Raw genomic sequence first — 23,259 nt, 5'->3', positions numbered from 1 at the left:
AGTCACCATAGAATATTTCGTTGTATCCCAAAATCTATCAATAAACCCCAGTAAAGGTAATCTTCTATGAAAGATTTTTGGGCTTGCTTAAACCTTAAACATAGGCAAGAAGATTCATTTTTCTTTGCAGCAGAGTTAAGATTGTAAAGATATTTTTGTCATCAGCGCTAATGCGACCCAATTTGTTGGAAATCTAATTTATTTAAGATGCATCGGTGGAGAGAATACGTTAACTTTACTTGATTACAAAGTTTTTAATCTTCTTTGGATTCCATTTATTACTGTTTAACTTTTAGGAGCTTTGCAGACTTTCTCAACATCGTAACTCTCTTCACATGTGCACATTATAAGGATTAAACATTTTTTAATTTAAAACGTAATTATGTGAGTGGTTCTTTTGCTCCAAAACCACCTCATAGACATCGAAAATCATGATGGATTTATTATACTTAAACCATTATATTTAAGCTATACCGGGTCCATATTGTGTCTACTTTATAAAATGTAAAACATATGGATTGCCAATAAACAATTGAGTTTACTCCGCTATACTTGGTTAAAACATAATATGTGTGTATGTTCTCTGTGGAGAATCGTCAAGCCTATCAAACAGAAAAACAGAAGAATCAAACATTTGAAAATAAATTTCTGAAGAGACGCTGCAAAATATTTTACACTGTTCTTGAAGTTGAAAATACAAAAGATTTTTATGACCGGCTTTTCAAAAAGGTTTGTTTTTCAAAAATTTTCACCTTGCAGTGTTTTTGCAGCTTATTTTTCACGCTCCACAATTTTCTCATAAACCCGAGAAATGTTCCAGAACTTTCTTTGCACGTAAATATTTTCAAGAATTTTATCACAAAATAACCCGATATGGGATAGTGTTAAATGGTGTAACATCATATAAATATTATTTACGGTGTAATAACTGTGTCACTAGTAGTAAATTATGGTCCAATGTACGCTGTATTGTGTACGCAATAGTTATTTTCTGGGTAATATTATAAAATATTAGAAAGCTTGAATAGTCTTGTATGCGAAATCAATAGATCGTTGGGTCCAATGTTCTGTGCAAATACATTCTCAATTTTGGTTTTGGAGTTACCTATAGAAGTTTTAACTTATATTAGTTACTGTATAGAAAAGGTATAGATACTATATCTTATAATACAATATTTTGTAATCGTATCATTTAATCACATTATAACATCACTTTGATTCTTAAAATAAAACTAACTTCGTTTATACCTGTGTCCGAAATAACGTGGTCAAAAATAGTCCTGAATTAAATATGACCTTTCCAACCTCTATTAAAACGTAAGTGCCATTATAACAGCGTTTGATGACAGCCATCAAAAACTATTAAACTCATAGCGTAACTTTGATTGCTTATAAATGAATAATTTCTTTGGAAATGGTCACGAAAAGTGACTAATAAAAGCTATAAATAAACTAGGGTTGTCATTCGGTTTATCGTAGTAGGTTATTTGTAGCGTAAATACGCGACTTTTGGGCTAACTTTAAAAAATATAGCACTATCAAAATATTCTGGAGTGACAACATGAGTTACCAGTCTTAGCAAAGGGTATTGGATTGCCCAGGCAGGTAACTGGTTAGAGAATGTCAGATAGGCAATCGCACCAAGAAAATCACTGGTACCTCCTCAGTTGCATACAGTTAGAATGGAAGTCGACCCCATCAAAGAGGTAGTTATAATTAAGCCTAGGCCTGTGATTACAATGCTGGTCACTACGACCATTTTTATAGCCGTTTTATAGTACAGATATATTTTTTCTACAGGGAAGAAACAGTCCTCATTCCTTGTAACGAGGTGTTGGTCGTTGCTTGTAATAATAAAAAGCTAATGTTTACAGCGAGTATTGTGGTTCAACATGCAATATCGTGACTTATCGCATTTAGTCGCTCGTTTGTGCTAAGACGTGGTAGCTGGCTTTCTTGGTCTTACTATATAGGTTTTTTGTTTTCTTTTTGAGCAATGGTATAATGTACTATTAGTATTCAATAAACTATTAGTATTGAACTAAATATAATACCTATTGCCTTTATAATGTGCAACAAAATAACTTTTCATAGGGTGTTACAATGTATTTAAGCAACAAGGGTTTTTTCACTGTTACTGATTCGTTTATGATTTTTGATTTCACTAATGTCCTTAAATGCTAAAAAGGTAAAGTATACTAAAATAAACGCGCGTTATTTTGTAGTATAGTGTTACTGATTTGTATATAGATTGGCCAATTGCTTTTTAACACATATTTTTTTGCATTGTGTCAAAGATCTCACTTCATCCATAGAAGAAAAAAACTAGAGGCATAAAATCAAAAGTAGTGTACAGGGTTTTACCTCAAGCCAGCAGACCTTGTAAAAGGTGCATTTGTTCAGCTTTTGTGCGAATGTTTTTAAAGAAAGTGTTATTTGTTGGACTTCACTTCTATTGAACACGAATTTCAAAGGAAATGTATTTTGGACTCAAAATATTTTGACGTTAAAAGCCGGATTTGTGCTTCCATTTATTATATTTTTCCAGAATATGTGGGTATTTCAGATGTTCAAATATTGAAAGCAGATAAAACCAAAATGGCTAAAGTAAAGGTTAAAATAAGACAGCAGCAAATATGAATGTAAAAATGGTGATTGTAAAAATGTCCTAAAGAGTGTTTTATCCAAAGGTCTGGAAGAGATCGCTCTTATAAGACCGCCTATTAAGCATTCAATTGAATGAGTTTTTAAGATCGAACTATAGAAATCTATCTTACATTAAATTACCGTAAAAATCTACCTTCGAAAAAAGAAACAAGAAATCACCTCCTACATTTCAAAGAAAACCCCAAAAGATTTAACACAACCTCCATTCATATACAGACCTGTGAAACAAATGGCTCTAAAATTGAAGCCACCGCACGATCGTTGTGAATGATGGCGTACCTCGTAAAGCTAAAACCCACTGTGTTATAACACGTGCGATATATGAAGCGATTGAGTAAAGTTAGGCCACACGGACGGAAGGCGTACATCAATGTATAAACGATGTACCATCGGCACTATCGAGGCACCTCGTCTGTTACCCAGAATTTAAGCTGTATGTACATGGATTTTAGATGGAGCGAAATATGTTGCAGGTTATTCTCACAATCGTCTTTTACTACGGGGAATGCATCTATTGTTCATACCCGCCTTTACAGTGAAAAAGGGGCTCAATACTCACTGTATGCCTACAACTGTCATTCTTCAAATTACTGGCCCTGCATTTGCTCTTACCATGTTTGCGGAGAGATCCTCGCTTCTTAGAAATAATGCTGGACTTCTCCTGCATGACATGCTTTCACTATATTGGTTGAACAATGAATTCAACAAACTATTGATAGAAATGGACCTAAAGAAAGCTTTGAAGCTTAATAACACTTCAAACGAGTCTATGAATGATGGTTTAAGTTCTCTTGTATGTCATTCCATACATGGGTCGTTACCCGTCCTTGCAAAACTTATTCGATATTCTAAACCCAAAAACCATTCTAAATAATCAAAGCTCTGGCTGAATAAACAACTGTGATAGATAGGCCTGAAAGCAGACAAGATTAATGGCTGAAGCCACACATCAAGATACAGTGCATAAATAAGGATCAGCCATCCAAATAATGCTCTCAAAAAGGTCCAAGCTAACATCGGTCATTCCCTTGATTCTGCAAATACATGAAAGTTAAATACAGATAAAGACACTAACAAATAAACGAATGATTCAGGTCAAACTACTCCTAAAACTTTCGACCCTGATCTAAAGCTAAACTAACAAAAACAGAAAGTATTAACAGTTGAGCTAATCAAATTAGTAGGCAATGGATCTATCCGTCACGGAGTTACGAGGGGAAAGTCGACGACAATAAAACAGCAACAGCCTTTAAGTCAATAAAAACCTTGAAGATACAAGATTGTATCAGGGCTGGCGAAAAATGTAGGCGATTTTCTTCCACACCTAAAATTCAAATGACAAAATGAACTAAACAATACTAAAGTATTGACCGTTATTAGGACAGAGGAGTCTTTCTTGGTGTTCTGAAAGTCCTGTGTAGGACTATGATTGGTGTCCTCTTTTTCTTTTTGCTAGAACTAGTAAATATTTAATGGAAACCACCTTTAATGGACTCCCACAGTCAAGTTTAATTGGGATAAATCCACAAATCCTATATCCTACCTTACCCTACCTACCTTACCCTACCCACATACCCCACAGGCAACAGTTTTAGCGCTTATTTTAATTTCCGTACAAAAGGACTAAAAATACATACGTACCGAAAGTTCTTTTGCCAACCTTACATCGAAACGTTTTGAGACAATCTGATGAGATTTAAAGGTATATCGGGTTTATGTAAATGTATATTGCAGCGCAGTAAACTGGTTTTTATTCGGTGCAGTATCAATGTGATGATTTTTATATTGTTTGAGTAATTCGCAACAAGTGAATGTTCAGCTGTTTTTTGTACCTTTCGATAGAAAACAATGGTTGTACACGCGGCAAAGAAAGAACATTGAGTATATTGATATTATTCGATTCGTTTAGTGAGTGTTATCCTGAATTTAAAATATTTATGGTGTTTTATATGTTGCTTTGCGGATCATTGAACGTTGTGTCACGAATTTGCAGACTGAATGACTTTTTCTGTGTCTTCATAACCAGGTGAATAGTAGGTATATCTGTATTCTACAGTACTTAACTATACTGATATTATAAAGAGGAAAAAATATATTACTTATTCTGTGTTTTCATAACCAGGTGAACAGTATATCTATATTCTAAAGTACTTAACTATACTGATACATATAAAATTACTGGACCGATTTTAAGAGTAGTTTCTACAGGGCGAGGCCGCGGGATGGCTATGATTCATAAAACTCATTCCCAAACAAGCTTCTACACAGAACTTACACCAATAATGTCCTATCAAATCCAATATAATTATTATTGCTGTATTTGGCTGGAAACTGCATTCCTTATCTTGTCTTGGCACCGTTTGGGGTTAAGTTCGGCTCCAAAATAGGACATACATTTTAGCCGCTCCCATTAAAGCGGTTACTTGGAAATCGAAAATGGATCTTGTTTCATTTATATCTTGCATCTGGTTTTAGTTTGGCATGGTTTGTGATGGCAGGAGTGAAGGATTGGAGATTGTTATATGTTAAAAGGATTTTTAGAATCGTATGTATCGATCTCAGTGGCGTGCACTTGGAGAGGCCTATGTCCAGCAGTGGACTGCGATAGGCTGATGATGATGATGATGATGATGATGATGATGTATGTATCCCTTTTGGGACTACAGAGGGGTCATTTGTAACTGGCAGAAAAAGTTATGATAAAGAAATTAAAAAACGAATGAACCTGAAAATAGAACGTAGAGGGGACTCTCAACTTTTTGGAACCGTGCAATTAGTGTAAATAACCTAAATATGTTTGACTTTGAACCAGACAGGTTAAAGACTGCTCTATACTTAGATTAGTTATGTTTTTCGGCCTATTAAAGGAACATATAAACTTAAAAAACAATACAACTAAATAAAAGATTTACAATCACATTGACGATTACAAATGTAGATTCTAAACAGTAATCCCAAACAAACCCCATATACAGGTTGACTGTAATATGCGCTTCAAAGCTTGAACAAAAAGATACGCCGCCAATCTCTCTTTTGTTTTCCTTCAATATTGATTGCTACTCTCATAACTGTGTATTATGATGATGAGGTCATGACCTTTCAGCAGGTTATATTAGGAACTGTTCTGGTATTAGCAATAGTCCTTTCCAGGAATTACAAAATTGGAATGTGTTTTCAGGTGAAAATAATCTCTTTAGAGGTCGATAAATACCTATATTGTTCCTATTTAAAAAGTAATTAAAAGAATGTGAATTAAATGTAAATATCTGCATTACATGCAATTTATAGGATCCACTCTTACTAATCTGTTACAAACTTACGTACTGAAGTTCACAATAGCAGTACACTTATACATTGAAATAAGCATCAAAATATACCAGTCCTCCATTCCTCTCCCATATTCCCCAAAATGTATTCCACCAGTCAAAAACACACAATTTCCAATTTCAAGCTTGTACCAACAAAATAATGCTACAAATTCAAGATTTCTGCTTTGAATTATCGCCATTCGTTTCCTCTCTCAAAAAACCAACCGTACGTGTTACGGCTGCACCTGCCACGTGGCCATATTCCGCTTTTCCGTACCCAGTGAAACGGTAAACCGCAGTATATACATGAACACAACTCACAACTACACTCCACAATTTTATCTCACACCCCACACACACATACAAAAAGCTTGTCTATACGAAATTCAAGCAAGAATTGAATGGAATTCTTCGTTTGCGCTCGAACGTCTCTGTGTACATGTAAGTTGTGAATGTGTGCGTGCATTACAGCAGGGAATGTATCGAGAGTATTGTCTACAGTCTCAGCTGTTGCCATACACGGACAAACAACGGTGTACGTACAATATCAGATATGCAATGATAGATGTCTGACAACTTGTTTGTGCAATTCTGCTAAATGCTGGATACAGTTGCTTGTTGTTGGAATTTTAGCTCACGTGCCTTCAAACCTTGGATGGAATGGTTTACCGAAAGTTGGTTTCGCGTTTGATTGCCAAACTGTGAATTGTGGGAACCGTGGTAAGCAGTTTAATATGATTTCGACTGCGTAAAACAAAAATAAATAAATAACAAAAAAATGTTAAAATTTAAAAACGTGAACGTTTCACTATAAACACTCTTGTTTACTTGGCCTGGTAAAATTAAACCATTTCATTGAGAGGAATTAATTAATATTTTGTAATACTTGCGACATTTTAATTTTAATTCAAGTTATTAATGAAGACTGTAAGTAGACTATTACTTTTGAGAATTTAAGCATTAATTCGTAATAATTTAAACTGATTGAAACGTTTAAATATTTAAACCTTCCTGCTCCTTTTAAATTATCTCTTAGTTCATAATTTTCAAATCAGACTGAATCCAAAATCCAAATTAAGCTTTATAACCCGACACCCCTAGGTAAAGTGGTTGTTGGACTTTCTGGCTTCTAGTTGTCCGTAACAAGACGTGAAGAAGTTCGAAAACACGAAGCTCATCATCAGCTTTACAATTAGGCTAATTACTAATTCTACTCTAATTACACATATCACATACTAAAATTCTATTCCTCTCATCTCTAAGGGCGAATTCCCCGTAAATAAAAATCATGTCTCCTAGTTTGAAATGAAAGAAATCGCTTCACAAATCCGGCTCGTGATTGGGGTTGTTGTCTACAATGCGTCCGGGGACGAACCGGACGCCGGACACGGCAGGCGGACGTGATCGATGATGGCGTGCTGGGTTTGGGTGGGACAAGTTATAAGCTTATGGGGTTTTAATATATTATATGGATATAATTTTTTGGATCTCCCCTCACCTTCGTGGTGTTCAAATACAGTTTGTTCTTCTTTGTGCAGTAGGGCTGTGGTAGCTGTTTCGGACAATTCCTTCGCTGCGGCAGGCTTTCACAACGTAATGGGTCTCAGTTTATAAACTTCATCATCATCATCATCATCAGCCTATAGCAGTCCACTGCTGGACATAGGCCTCTCCAAGTGCACGCCACTGAGATCGATTTTTGGCTGCTTTATAAACTTACTGAAACTAATTTTGCTATGAAAAGTTGAGTACCAACCACCAAAAACTAAAACATTTGGTTACGAAAGCAACTTCTGTTAAGAATCGATGGATAAAAGGGGACAATAAAGTTCATAAAACCGACAGCGGTATCTGCAGCTTAATTTGAATTGACAGATGGCAAAGACTTCTTCTGAAAAGCATTTCCTAAGAAATGTCAATAACAATAGAAACAGTACTCGCTTACCGCTTTTAACTCGTACATGTATCCTTACGTGCTAAGTAAGGAATATGAAATAAAGCATTACATAATACTGTAACGCTCTGTCAGCCATCTGTCATACGAAAAGCCCTGTAACGGGTTCAACTTAGGTTACATTTTATAAATTGTGAGCTCCGACCTAGATTTCTTGGCCATACACAGGAGTGACGATGCAATTTGCTCTAAACGCAAATTCGAAATTGAATTCTAGAATTTTATTTGTTTGAAGTTTTTTTTAAGTGAAAGGATACGGACAGGTAAATTGGTTGTCGAATTTGCAAGCTTTGGCAGACTTTTGGAATTCATGATTACCTACTTTCCTTCTCTGTTAGTTAATGGTATTCAGAGATAACCGACGTTTTAGCTTCAGTAAGTTTGCAGAATATAATGCTATGCTTAGAAAAAAAATCCTTTTAGCCGCCTTTTTCCTTCTTTATCAGAATATCTGCTTTTAGACCACCTTAACTTTGTCTCCCAAAACATACTTTCAACCCAGTTGGTTGATCAACCACTACTTTGTTAAACGTCTAATAAAGCTGAAGAGAGATTGAGTTTGTAGTTTGTCCGTTTGAACGCTCTAATCCCGGGAAATACTAGATCAATAGAAAAAAATCTTTCAGTATTAGATAGCCCATTTATTGAGCAAGGCTAGACTACGCACACATGAAGGGGTGGGGGGCAGATACTAGCTAGTATTATTAACTTGTATTTTACAACATAATCTATCCTCCAACTATTGTCAAAGCAACAGTACAGTAATGTCTAACTCTGTAACGACTGTGCGCATATAACCAGATACGTTTACGTATTCCACTCTATTGTAGCATTGTCAACATTGTGCTCTGAGCTACTAATGCCGGGGACAGATAACGTTTTTGGTTATGCTCGAATTTTGGTTTAGGAAGATATCGCCATTTGTGAAAAAACTATTTTTTAATTTTTAGTCTGGCATTTTAACATCTTTGGCAGTCGTTACGGGTACGCAGAAGCCATAAAGTCTGACAACCAGTCATAAAGTCTTACAAAAGGGTTACCCAGGTAATTGGGTTAAAGTTGGTCCGACAGGCAGTCGCTTCATATACAACATTGGTACTCAGCTTCATGAGGTGGGACTGGAAACCGACCCCAAAATTTCTGGAGAAAGTAGTACATACTAGGGTATAACTATGACGTAAAATATGGTCCATTTATGTAGATCAAGAAGATGATATATTTAGATAAGGAATAAATCCTACGACGTTTTCTTGGCTCTTTCTGTGAAAGTGTCTTACATTTTACCTAGATTTAGTTGTATGTATTTTTGCCAGTTTTATAGGAATATTTTTACAGTTTTATACAGATGATTAAGTGCTGGTTAGATAATGATAATTTTTTACAACATTAAAAAAAACCTGCTGACACCAAAAACATGTTTCTGCCTGCGCAGCTATTCACGCAATGTTGTGTGACGACAAAAAGTTTGGCGAGAACTATACGAAGTTAGTGTTTCTTCGGGTGCTATGAGTAGCTCAAAGCCTTCTAAATGTATCAACGTACCGCCGTCTGAATCCACCAGAACTTCACTACAATAGAACTAAACTTTGAATCACTTAGCGATTTCCCATTAACTTGCTAGTTCAGAGTTATTTCATGACGTCATAATTATTGCCCGCATTCAGCCAATTATGTGCGACAATACTGCCAGTGAGGTATGCAGTATTTGTGATAGTACAAGGAATACTGCACTCTATTGTGTTTAGTATAAGGGTGATTTTTCTGTGAGATGGAAAACAAATGTCAATATATTATGAACGAAATATTAGTGTTGATTTAAGGAAACAGCGTGTGAATTAGTTTTGTAATTGTGTGGCTTTGGCCTAACGGTTTGCACGTGTCTGCCATAATTAATGGATATGAGTCTTATACGCTCTTGTTTTCCTGTTTTTGTTTGATTTTTGTTGTTTTCACTCTTCTTATAAACAGAAGGAATGTGTGTTAATCATTGCGCTTGTTAAGGAAGGTTGGTGATTTCCAATTTTGAAGTCCATGTTAGTCAGTGGTGTTAAAGATACGCTTAAAATGTATGTTCGAAGAGCGGCATTGGTACTTGCCTGAGATGGCAAGCAGATTGCAAGATCAAGAAAGGTATCAAGTTGTGTACCTATAATATGTCAAGCTATATGAAGCTATATTGTGCTATAAATAATAGTTATATTACAGTTTTATTCATTAGATTACTTTTCAACATATTTCTGGATAACCTTTTAAAAGGGATGATTAAGTGTACTGGCAACTATTATGTAGGTACTCTTGTTATTTGCTATGATAACTTAGTCGCTGTTTGCTAAACCCTTATGTACAGTCAGCATCGGAAGACGATAAGTACACATTATAATAAAGTGTAGTTAAGCAATTTGATTTCTAAATTGAAATGTTAGATTTTGATTCCTAATTGTCAGATATTATTGTATACCGTAAAGCACTCGCCTATTGCAAAGTGGCTCTAAAATAATACGCAATAGCGGTACTTATTAAACTTTAGCACAGTTTTTGTGAACTACATAAGTAGTTCTACTAAAGTCTAAATTGAGTAGGTAGGTACCTTTCCTTTTTGGGAAGTCGGTTAGAAATAAAACGAAAAATTGCACGCCAAAATATTATTTACTTAGCTATTTTCCTTTGCTATCCATACATAGGGTTATTGAAAAGGCATTGTATGAAGATGTTTCCGAGTAATGAAAGGATGCTTCGCGTTGTCGGATTTTCGGTATTACATGATAGTTAATAACCCTACCTTGAAATTACTTGGGATAATAACATCAGGTACGGAAATAGCCACGCGAAGTTTGGACATACAAGATCTTGTTCATTAGTAGTTAATGTTTTTATATCTAACGCAAGTAAATTAAATTAATGATACTTCTAATGCACATAACTTTATGAATGAACTTTGAAAATGATTGAATGAATTTTTCGAGAAAATGTCAGTTATCTCAGAAAGAGTTAGGTATGCCCAAATATCAAAATAATTCTTCATTCTTACCTATACCTTATAGACTGGTTACTCCTATCAAATGTACAACAAAACTTCAAGCATTTCTTTAAACTCCCGTTCCATAAAGCAAAATATGTCATCACAGCTAAAAGCGCTTCATTGGTTCGTTCCACAAAAAGGCTGGAGCCCCAACAATCGCACACAGTATTAACCTCGTACGTAATAGCGAGCATTAAGCGCTGCAGCGCTTTACTTAATTACATCTGTGTTTACGAGTTGAGTGCAGTTGAATCACATGCAAAATGCCGCGTATTATCCGGGAGCTAGTGAATGCACTTGCTGTGTTATTAGAATTTCCATTCATTGGGCAATCTATTCGTCTTCTTTCAGGTCTCGGATGGCTTGTATTTTACGACAATCTTAGCGTAAGCATAGACTGTATGAAAAGTCGTGGTGGCCTAGTGGGTAAAGAACCAACCTCTCGAGGGTGTGGGTTCGATTCCAGGTCAGGCAATTACCAATGCAACTTTTCTAAGTTTGTATGTACTTTCTAAGTATATCTTGGACACCAGTGGCTGATAAAAAGGTGAAGGAAACCTGGACTATTAAGTCTGAAATCACCAACCCGCATTGAGGAAGCGTGGTGATTAATGCTCAATCCTTCTCCGTGTGAGAGGAGGCCGTTGCCCAGCAGTAGGACGATAAAAAAGGTTGTAACAGCAACAGACTGTATTAATGACTTAAACCTCTTTGGAGTGAACTGACATTGATCCAGGATGCAAGACATTTGATTGCGTTTGAAGTGAGATATTTGCTTGAATATTTACCAATACTAATTTTAAAGCTGTGAAACAAATTAAGCCAAAGTGCGCAATACTATAACGGTGGCATTGTGGTGTAAGGTACGAGTGACTATACACATAGACATTTTTAAGTGGCTTTATTATTTTGTGCTTTCTTGTGATCGAAAATTGCAAGCCACCATTGAGTTTGGTGAGAACTCAACCTTACTAATATCTCTTGTCCACCTTATTATTATCAAATAGGTATTAAATTATATTCGCATTGTAGGTAAGTTAGATTAACACAAGTGATTTGTGTGTTTAGTTTAATAGAAAGTGTTCAAATCAAGCATCCTTGGTTCAAAGAAACAAAAATTGACATAAGGATCTTCTCACTACGGTCTCTTTGCCATCCAATGAGGCAACGCTGCCAGTCTTTTAGGCACTTTACCAGGCTACGATGATAACAGCCATTTACAAGTAGCATAAATATATTTTAAATTGTCAACGTATTGTAAATACAGTAAAATAAAAATATTCTCACTTCGGTCTCTTCGCCTACCGCCTCCAGCGATCGAGTGCACATGATCACGGCGCTCAGTCAGCCAGCGCGACTATTTGCGACGCAGATGAGATAAAGACGAGATGTTTACTTACATAGCACTTTTTAAAGAAAGCCTTTGGAACTCTAGTTAGGCTTGTATGTGTGTGTGTGTGGGTGGGATGTGTTCCTTGAGGCGTTTTGTAAGGTTGCTATTTTGAATGTCATTTGTTTTGATTACTGAAGGTGGCTTTAGACTACAATGTAATTATCAAAATAGCATACAGTATTTCGCGCACCGTACATTGTTATGGACATATTAACATTACTGTACTATATATTATTGGTTTACAGTATTAGGCCCTTGTTTGCTATTCTATATAACACAATAATCGCGTATAATAAAGCCATCTCCAAAATCACTATCTCAAAAATATTATAGTTAGAACATGGCCAATACAGTGAATAGCATACCTACCTTTTAGAGAAGAAGCCCATATTTTTAATGATACAATTTTTAAGGTTATATTAATAGACAGACGAACAGCGAAGTGATCAACTAAGGGTCCCTTTTTGTTATAGGTCCGGAACCTTAAAAATCATGTAGGCACGCAGATAAAACCTACGTATTACGTAAACCCAACAAGCTTTTCAAAGGAATGGTCAATCCAGATGTGACCTTATTCAGGACTATAATCAAACGTACCTATAGGACATGGATTTGCGATTGTAAAGCTAGTTCAAGTAAATTATATCTATTTCTATTTTTACCTTATCTATTTGACCGTCCAAATGATATATTTGGCCATCGTTACGAGTAGTCAGAAGTCAGAAAGTTTGACAACCAGTCTTACCAAGGGGTATCCGGTTGCCCACGTTCCACCAAGGGATACCAGGTTGAGGAGGTGAAATAAGTAATCTAAAAAACTGGAACTTAGCTGTAGCCTGTAGTAGGTTAGACTGGAAGCCGACTCCAACATAGTTAGGAAAAGTCTAGGTAGATGATGATTTGTTTAACTTCAACCTTTAAAAACATATCGATATTTCACTGCACTACGTCCAAATAACTCAATCCGCCATCGTTTCAAACATTGAAACGATCACACAAACCCAAGCTCACAAACTGCAAGTCTATTGCAGCTCCCTGTCTATCCCAGCGGGGCCCAGCAGGGCCAAGGCCTGCCGGGGCTGCGGGTTGTTCGAAAGAGATACCGCGGCCCTGGTACATAAAAGGCCTATGACGGAACACGACGATTTTAGTCAGTAAGAGTCTGACACTCCCTCACCGCTGCTAACCCACAGCGGGAGGGGTCATTTGATGATTTTACGTCGCTAAAAAGCTCCCTGTCTATCGATCAATGTAAAGTACAGCCCTGTTCCCGCCACTATGTAACGTATCGACGTTCAGGGGTTTGGATGATAGATGGCGCTGTCGGCAGCCAATTGAAATGTAACGAACAAATTGTGTTGCAGACTTTGATTTAGTTTTGCTTTTAGTATTTTGGATATTTATGTATTGAAAATCTGTAAAAGTTGTGTGGTATAAGGAAGCTGGTTTGATTCAAGTATTATTTTAAAAAAGATATTAACCATGTCTTGCGGAAATTGCTCCGCACGTACAAAAATATATTAATTAAAAATAGCCTATGACATGCTCCGCCAGTATTTTTATCTACATATTTCAATCTCATACCAATACTATACTGCTTTTAGAATATTTATTTCCGTGACTACAGTTCCAATAAGGTCAAATATTTGTAATAATATAGAACAGTAGATATAACACTATGTAGACATGCCCGGCTAGCTCAGTCGGTAGAGCATGAGACTCTTAATCTCAGGGTCGTGGGTTCGAGCCCCACGTTGGGCGAAACATTTTTGTTGACGAAACTATTCTAAAATTAGGTTACGGCACTTTTAAAACGTAATTTGTATTTTGTTAGTTAAAGATATTCACTGAATATAAATTGGTAACTAAAGTACTCTTTCTCTTTATGTATAAGCAAAACCTTTCCATCAAAAAGATCGAAAAACTATATAGGTACCACAATAATAAAAACAAACCAATCCCCGAACTTAATTAAATACTTCATGACACGCAAAAAAACAAGGCCCAGTGGCCCACTAAACAAAGTTTTTGCAAACCAACTCCACTTCCGAAAAACTATCATCATGACAGATTTAACAGACCTTCGGAAACACTAGCAATAGATTCAAACGTTTTACTGCACGAACTTTAAATGAGAAAGCGTTTTATGTTTCTCTTTGGGCCACACTTTTCGGTACTTTGATAGAGTTTTTCCTTTCGTCCCTAGTTACTTTTGGGCGCGAGTTTGTTAGCGATCGAATAGTTCGAAAGGGTGTGTAAATAATATGTATTTATGTTTTGGGTCTTCTTTATAAGGCCCACAAAATCCCATTGCGATTTTGTTCAATAAACAATGCGAGTTTTAAAGAATACGTATTTATATTTGGAGTTAATATTTTCAAAATCCACACAAATAAAATAATGCGACTGATCAACTTCTTCGATTTTTCTTCTAATTATCGTATGCTTTAGATGCACTTTCCAACCATTGTCTGTATGTGAGCCCTGTAACATAAAGAGATCCAGAAGAAACGTGGGTGGGTTTTAGTCTTGGCTTAATGATTTCTCATACCTATACCAACAAAACGGGTTCAAATATATTGATGGACTTCATCTAGATCATAGCAAATGTCACTTTACTAAATATTTAAATTAGCCTCTTTAACCTTTCGAGTATTCATCGAAGTTAGTTCACCGCAATAGACTGCAGTCCTTAGACCGTCTCTCGAGATGAAACTCGACCATCGAGTTAATGCTTCAGCTCCGCCGAGCGTCAACTTATAATAGAATGGAGACCAACCAAACTGTAATTTATTTATTTAATTAACATTGAAATATAGCGAGACGATTGGGGACTTAGGGCTTGGTGAGATGGATTTTTTGAGTTTTAGAATGTCTTGAGTCGAATGGTAGTACAATAAGAAAAATGCAAATATGACGTCTTCATACAAAAAATATTTGTCTTATTTCTGATCAGTAAAAACTCTCAATCCAATTATTTAACTTAGTTTAAAAATGCGTAGTTTATTAATCTACATAAAAATTAATATACAGGTAACAGACTAGATAAATCTACATATGCATATTCGAACACTGAGCTCTAAGTGATAACTGCAAACTGATTAATTCCTCTAAACATTTCTACTGAAAATAGAAAAACTAAAACGATCCGTTTTCAATCTACATTCACATCAACACAAAAAGGGAACGTTTAATTTCCTCGCAAAAATACGGAATTTAAACGGACGATTAACGAACATTTCAAAGAACGAAAGATTTCATTACCTTTAATAATAGATCAAAGAGAGAAAAGAATCGTTAAAATAGAAACCAATTATTTTCAATGTACATTGCAAATGGCCTAGGATTTAAGTAGCAAGGATATTTAAGAATTTTCACCGGGAATATATGGAGTTTATTAGCTTTCGTATAATTTTACAAACTCGTGGCGAAGTTAAAGCCAAATCATAAAGTTAAGCGACCCTTGTTGCAGTCGCTCCATGGATGGGTGACCATCTTGTCATGTCCAGTTCTTACTTAGAGAATTTGGGTACTTATTCGTTTATTTGCATAGGATAGGAAGATGATGAAAATGTTCTCGTAATTTTAAAGAGATAGTTAAACCCACAATTAACATTTAAGAATAGCAAGCTTTTATTCATTTTTATGAAATATCTAAATGGTCAAACTTTAAACATGACCGACCAAGTTCAACTATAATAAAAGGGTCTAGAAATTAAAACTTTACCCTGGAACACTGGAAACAATATTCCATTTTTGCGCAATATTGGTAATACACTGGAGAATTATTAATAAATCAAGCAAGTTTCTTGTTTCATGGGGGTATAAAAAATTGCCAATCGCCCGCCTTCACCGCTTTCAAACTTCATAATCTCCATTTTAATTCAGTGAGAAGTTTTATCGTGGGTAATGAATTTACAAATCCTTCTGGATTATGTCCCGAGTTTAGAAGTTGGTAACGCTTATTCGGCTCCACTGGTATATAGTGACCTGTTTTGTTATAATTTTCTGTATTTTAAGAATGGAGAATTAATTTCGTCCTGGGGCCCGATTCTCCTAATTTTACTTAAGCGCCATTCGATTGACGTTCGACTCGATTCGACTGAGATCCAATCCCGACTCGATTACGATTGAAGCGTATGTGGCATTCCGCTATTTTTTCTTTGAATAAACGTTTTTATCCTTTTCTGTCATTCAATAATGAATCATTTTGTCTGCAAATGATTTACGATTGCAAAATGATTGTACAGCAAACTACCGTATAGACCAAAATCATCAAAATAGCAGACCAATCGCACACCAATCAAATGTCAATCGAATACGATTGGTCTTTTATTAGTAGCATGCCCGATATGGTTAAAACTGCTATTACGATCATATTGCGATTCGATTTCTATTCGATTTTGACATTATTAACTTAGGAGAATCGGGGCCCTGGTTTTAGAATCGATTATTTTATAATCTGAATGATACTTAGTCTTCTCCCGTGCTGGTTTCACGAAAAATTTAGGTAAGTATTTTCAAAAATAAAATTTTCAAAAATGCGTGTCTAATCAATCTCCAAGTTCTTCATAAAGGCAACACAGATCCTCTTAAACTAGCAACATCAAAAGCCAAGATAAAAAGTCCATTTGGAGCAGCAAAGAATTCCGCAAACTAGCCAATACACTTATGAAGTCAATCTGACAGGATATCCATAACAAGCAAACGCTATTGTGCCGAGCAGAGCTCATTTGACCTAGTTTTTCGTGGCAATTAGATTGTTCGCCCCAGGCTTTGATATATTGATACTTGTACCAACTTTATGAGAATATATCGTTGTTTTGATCGAAGAACTGCAGTTTTGAAATTGTAGTTTGAGTCGTGATAGAGTAATCTTCTGTTAATATGATTGGTTTTAAGAGTCGTTTGTACATTTATGGGAAAATTTTGGTTGGTCCTTTTCTTTGTTTGAGGCTCCTGCTTGTCACTTCATTGTAGCTATCATTGTTACACATAGATGAATGTGCTCTATTTTTGCAACCACTCGGTTTCTTCTGAAGCATACAACCAAAGTCTTTTGGTGGCCGTAATGTCAGTATGATATTATCCTCCGTAAGCGACAATGGATATAAAACCGTTTCAATCCAAAAATCTCCATAATTCTGGCCGTACGTGATATCTCTTTCAAAGTTCAAGAAATCAAAGTGCGGGGTTTGCAATAAATCAAAAATGTAGGATACACATACTTATTCGCAGCCCGACTGAAGGATTTGTTATTCAATTTCCTCTCTCAAGTACTCTGACACATATTTTCCCCATACCTTTGTTATCCAATACGCTCTGAAGGATATCGACCACTTGGAAGCTCACGCGAATCTAATCTCTATATCCATCGAGCTAAGGTAAACAATCCCGTCTGCAATTTTCTTTTTATTATTTTAAGATAGTTATACTGATACGAGCTGTAATTATTGAACTCATGTTGAATGCTTGTGTTTGTTCGAGGATTTTTTCTGCCTTAACAAAAGTCTTTACTTAAATCCTAATATTATTTTCGTCTAGACTTCATTTAAGTCTGCCTAGCTTATAAACGTCTGCAACTTTTTTGAAATGAAATGATATTTATTTTTGTGAGTTAATCCTTGAAGACGTTTTGAAGGCAACTTTAATTTATTTTGTGCCAGTATTTCCTAATCGGTGATTACCACTTTGGATCGTTTAAATAAGACTTTGGTAGATTGTCTCCTTTATGTGATGTCACATTTCAGAATTCGATTACCAAAAAATACTTCTTGACTTTTCTTAGAACTTTTGTATAGTACTTTTACTTCTATTTCTTCTTCTTAACATAAAGCATATGATAAGTCTACTGTATTCCAATATTACATTACCTACTACTATAACAAGAACTTATTGAAAAAGCCTAAGAACATCTAAAAAAAACTAATAAAAAAGTAGCCTATAAAAATGACAGTGGATCACATAAAATGGTTCAGTTTATATTGCTCTTTATAAACAAAGTTCTGAAAGACGGGTGTACTCACGGATAACATAAAGTTAGTGGTCCTTTTTGTGTGACCAAAAGTGTAATTGATAGCAGAATGTAGATTTACATAGAGTATTCAGTTTTTCGTATACTATGAACCAAGAAGTTTGAAACAAAATAATCTGCACGGTATTTTTTTTTAGATATTTCAGAATAATACCTATGCTTTGTTAAATAGCATATTATGTTGTTATTTTCATAGCAAGTACATAGACAAAAAGCTGCTTCCGAATAATACATAATCAATACTAATTTAGTTTTTACTTAAATCTATCTAATGTTTTGACTTGACTTGTACAAAAGCCAGGAGCTCATTTTTCTACACGCATTCAAAAAATATTGTGATTTTCATGACAGTTTCATTTTATAATTTGACTAATATTTTAACTGAGAAAGTAACTCAGTCTGTCTCACTTTCATACCAGAATACTGAACCGATTTAATTGTTCTCTGTGAAAAATATCAACTCAAGACTATTACAATCTTATCTAGCCTCCGATTCAAAAGAAGATCTTTATACATACTTACTTATATACGTACCTACGTAGCTTCAAGGTACATATGTATAAACGCCACATAAACTCGGATCGGATGGAAACGGAAATTGAAAAGCGAGGACAGTTCAAGCTTGACCCAATCAGACTGCTTGATAAGCTTTTGTTGCCTGAATGGTGAACTTGAATAAAAACGATTTAAAATCGTTCGTGAAGTTAAGTTGAGCAAAAAAAAATGATGTCAGGCAAAAGGCTTTATTATATTTTATGAGGTAGTAGAAGAAATTAAACACAAAAATTTTACAGAACAAAGTGTTATTTATGTATCAATATTGCAAATTTTCTTGAAACGGATTCGTGAAAACCGGACAGACGGAGATACAGAGTCATTTTTTAATATACCTAAGTAGCCATGTCTATTGTAAGTAATATTGCTTGGCCATTTGAAATTAATTTTCCCCAAAATTCATTCAATAGTGTGAATAAAACAACATGTCTACATGATATTTGACGGCCCAGAAGCGATTGTTTGGACTTAATATGGCGTGAATATGCACATTTGTACTGCTTTCAAAGCCTGAATACTAGTATTTTGGAGCGAAATATATTTCTAAAGGATTTGTATCATATATCATTTTATCTTGTTCCAAATCTGGGTCAAATTATCTTCCATCAAAAAGTTATCCTTCCTATAGTGCTTTCAGACTTGTTAGTTCTTTCGTCTAAAAACTTTTTCTAAGTTCAGATTTTTTGGACTAAAGTTTATCATTATTTCACAAAAAAGTTAAGTTCTTGGCATACTTTCTCATTCACAAATATCAGTTAGATGTTCAAATATTTTCTTTGCCCATTAAGGTGTAAAAACAAAATATGCTTATAATCTTGGCTAAAATTAAAGTCGTTTTTGGGAGCCGTAAAAAATAAGTACGCAAGTAATCATGTATGTAATGTTATTTCAGAAATCTTCTCGCTTTTTATGATGGCTGTTATTTTTAGGAGCGTTCTGAGGTTAAAGTAATAAGTGTATGAAAATATTAAAGACGATAAAGTATTCGGAAAAAGGAGTGATAGTCTATACATACATACTTACCACGAAATTGTATACTATAAATGTTATATATCTCCTGCTTGGTTAGAAATAAAGAATCATAAAAGAATGCTCATGAATTCGAATTTCACTTTTCTCAATGTATCAGTTGCAGTAAATAAACAAAAATATTTGAGTAGGTACTGTCGTACAGACGCCTATCGTCCGGATTGGTGGACACGGTCGAAAGATCGGGAAGGGTGGAAGAGAGATGGGGAGGCCTTTGCCCAGCAGTGGGACACTACAGGCTAGATATAATATAATAAAATAAATTTTAGTACTAGAAATACCATATCAAATTGCACGTAATAATCTTAATCTTAAATAAAAAGTATGTACCGGTTCCAACCTTGCCTCGAAGAAGGTTATTACGTAAGGATCGATGGAATCCAGCTTTAACTTATTCTAGGACTTAGCGGACTTCAGGAAAGCCATATAATGTACCTACTACAGATTTCTGATACGATAACGTATAGAAGATCTTTTGATTTCCCATTAAATATTGAAGGAGAATTAGCAGGTTAAGTAAAACAAAACATTGCTGAGGAAACTTTTTAATGAGGGAATTCATCTGATGACTCTCCGACGGCGGTGTGGGTTGTGATTTTTTGTAGAACAACAAATGTTTAGTTCTGCTCATGTTTATATAAAAACACAATTTAATCTCCACGTTTTTCAGTATTTAATACTTTTAATAGCAGTATACACACTTTCTTCAGTCTTGAACTTACTACGCTCAGCACGTACTCAAGTTAAATCATTTTATCAAAGCAAGCGACGAACTTCAAACGATTTTAAATTCTAAAAGAGTTTTTAAAGGAAACCGTTTGTAAGATCTCAAGGGAGATTTGTCTAACACAGTGAAGTCAGCGAAAATAATGTACTCTGCTTGTCTTTAGCGGTAAAAAATTGGAAATGTCTTGGTTTGGATTTGATCAAGAAGATTTTAAAGACGTAAATCTATCTATAATATCTAAGTAATAAGACCCAGTTGAACTATTTAACTACAGCGATGACTAAACTATAAGCAGCCGTGTGTTTGTCAAACATTGATCTAACGGTGATTTGACAACTGAAAATGGTTCAACTATCGTTCAATGGGGCAACTCACCGTCAAACACGAAATACTTATATTTGAAAAAAACTGTATTTAAATTAACTTGTCTTGCAAATTACTTACAAATCTGCGACAATTTATTAAACACTCCAAAACAATCCAAAAAAATAAACCTAAAACTGACATTTCAACTTCATACTTAAACACCGTGCAAAACAAAAACGCCCCCGAGAATTCTAAGTAATTAGCCATTCAAACTTCAAGGCCTAAGTCTCAAGTTCATTAAACAACTAATTTCCTAACAAACTGCTCTCGGCCGTGTTAATAATTCTGTGTAATGCTGGTCTTGGCTCGGCTGAGACCTAGTTGGAGCTATCAATGCGTATTTGGTCTAGTCGCACAGAATATCAGTTGATAGTTCTGGGATTAGCGTTGTTCCCAACAGGGTAAATAGGGTTGCCAGTTTTTGTGTAAATCCTGTAAAGTTTTACGGTTGAATAGCTAAACAGGTGTTTTAAAAACAGACGAGGTATTTTCTTGAAGATTAAAAGCATTAAGTATAACATAATTTGTTTCAACTATGGCGCATGGAAGCAGGAAAAATCTATTGTGATGGCTGATAAAAAGATGAATTAATGAAAAGGACATATTAGTTACTCAATCAATTTCAATTCTTCTTTCTGAAGTCTCAAGTTCATTGTCACTTTGTTCATTGTGATTTCTTCCAACTCTCCAAGTAACTATCCATTTCCATGCCGAATTACATCTCCATCGGTGTATCTGTTTTAGCGTGATTGCTTAACACATGCAGGATAGCCCTGCATGGTGTTTCTCATTCATAATACTATGTAGTTAGGCATCCTAAAATGTTTTCACAACCCTATCGAATGGATACTCGTATCGATGAGTTCCGACTCCTTTGGGTGTCGTTTAGGCGACCAAATTAGCTTATGTACACATACCTACGTTCGAGGGTCGTCTGCCAAGTTCCATACTAATAACCTATGCACGGAAATTATGAGTTACGAGCACAAAGGGTCCTCTGACTTTCAAGGACTGAAGGACAAATGGAATTAGGTTTTAAATAATGATTGGCTCAATGACTATTTTTATTTAAGAAAAGTAATTTCTTTAAATATAGCTTTCTATTTGTTACGTGTGAATGCTGAACTAGTTTCGAAGGCTTGGAAGAGGTGGAGGAACCAGGGTCTCGATAATGTAGTAAAGTATTGGCCCTTTCATCCGAAAAATAGTGGTATGTTTAATATTCAGACTAAAAATACTAATTTAGACAGTACCGTAGTCTTCGGGGTAAGGTTATCGTCACAATCTATTTCAGGCAATTATTAAGTACTCACAAAACATTTTACTAACTAGGTAATACAATAACGCCTACATATTCCCCGTGAGAATAAACCAGCTGATGAAAATAATCTTACTATAACACAGAATAATATTTGGCCCTTGATTTGCTTAGTTAAAGAAAGTTGGCAATAAAACTTGTAGGTACGATATCTTTCAGTAATCTGATTGACGAAACTTCGGCTTGGATATAAAAATATGTGGATACTATACTTTTTATAGAAAGAAAATAATCTAATTGTAGGTATCATTGCAGATAACGCTAAAAGGAAAAGATCTACTCAGAAAATTCAATCAACATTCTTTGCTATTACAATTTGCTACCCCAATAAACATAGATTTTAACTTATTAGAAAATCTCAGATTGAATGAAAAACTATCAAAAGAAAATATTATTAAGTTTCGCAAAGAACTTCATTGGAATTATGCAGGCAACTTACGAATTAATTTTCCAATGGAGTTTTCCTTTGGGTCAAAATTTTTTGAATTAAATTGCCACGAACATTGGGAACTTTTTTAATAAAATCCAAACGACAGGTGGCCAGTGAACTGATTTATTGAGTTTTCTTTACTATGAGAAATTTTCAATCTTCTTTATAGTAATGAGTTAAGATTTAATGTTATCGAAAATTGGCAGTTGACTTTGCATTGTTATAGGATATCGATATTTTGTTAGTTTATTTTGAATCATAATAATGATTTTATACGATTAAATTATGTGGGAGGTAATTTTGATTGAACTTAAGAAATCTCTCATTATTTACACTAAAACCTGTTCAAAGCAAAGAAAATATAATTTTAGCCTGTTTTAAACACAAATATTAGCATTACTCGTTCTAAGTTAAATTTGAAAATGTGTAAAGTTATAACTTCACATATTAACTTTGGTC

The 23,259-nt window shown here is 35.0% G+C and overlaps 1 non-coding gene across 1 annotated transcript; it reads left to right on the top strand.

The window, feature by feature from the left end:
* Positions 1-14,029: 14,029 nt before the first annotated feature.
* Positions 14,030-14,102, top strand: Trnak-cuu (transfer RNA lysine (anticodon CUU)). Its single transcript has one exon. It is a non-coding gene; the product is annotated as a tRNA-Lys (tRNA).
* Positions 14,103-23,259: the final 9,157 nt, after the last annotated feature.

This window comes from Helicoverpa armigera, chromosome 24 (genome assembly GCF_030705265.1).
Source record: "Helicoverpa armigera isolate CAAS_96S chromosome 24, ASM3070526v1, whole genome shotgun sequence".
Taxonomy (NCBI): domain Eukaryota; kingdom Metazoa; phylum Arthropoda; class Insecta; order Lepidoptera; family Noctuidae; genus Helicoverpa; species Helicoverpa armigera.
The sequence above is the reverse complement of the archived record's forward strand: the minus strand, read 5'-3'. Positions and strand labels throughout refer to the sequence as shown.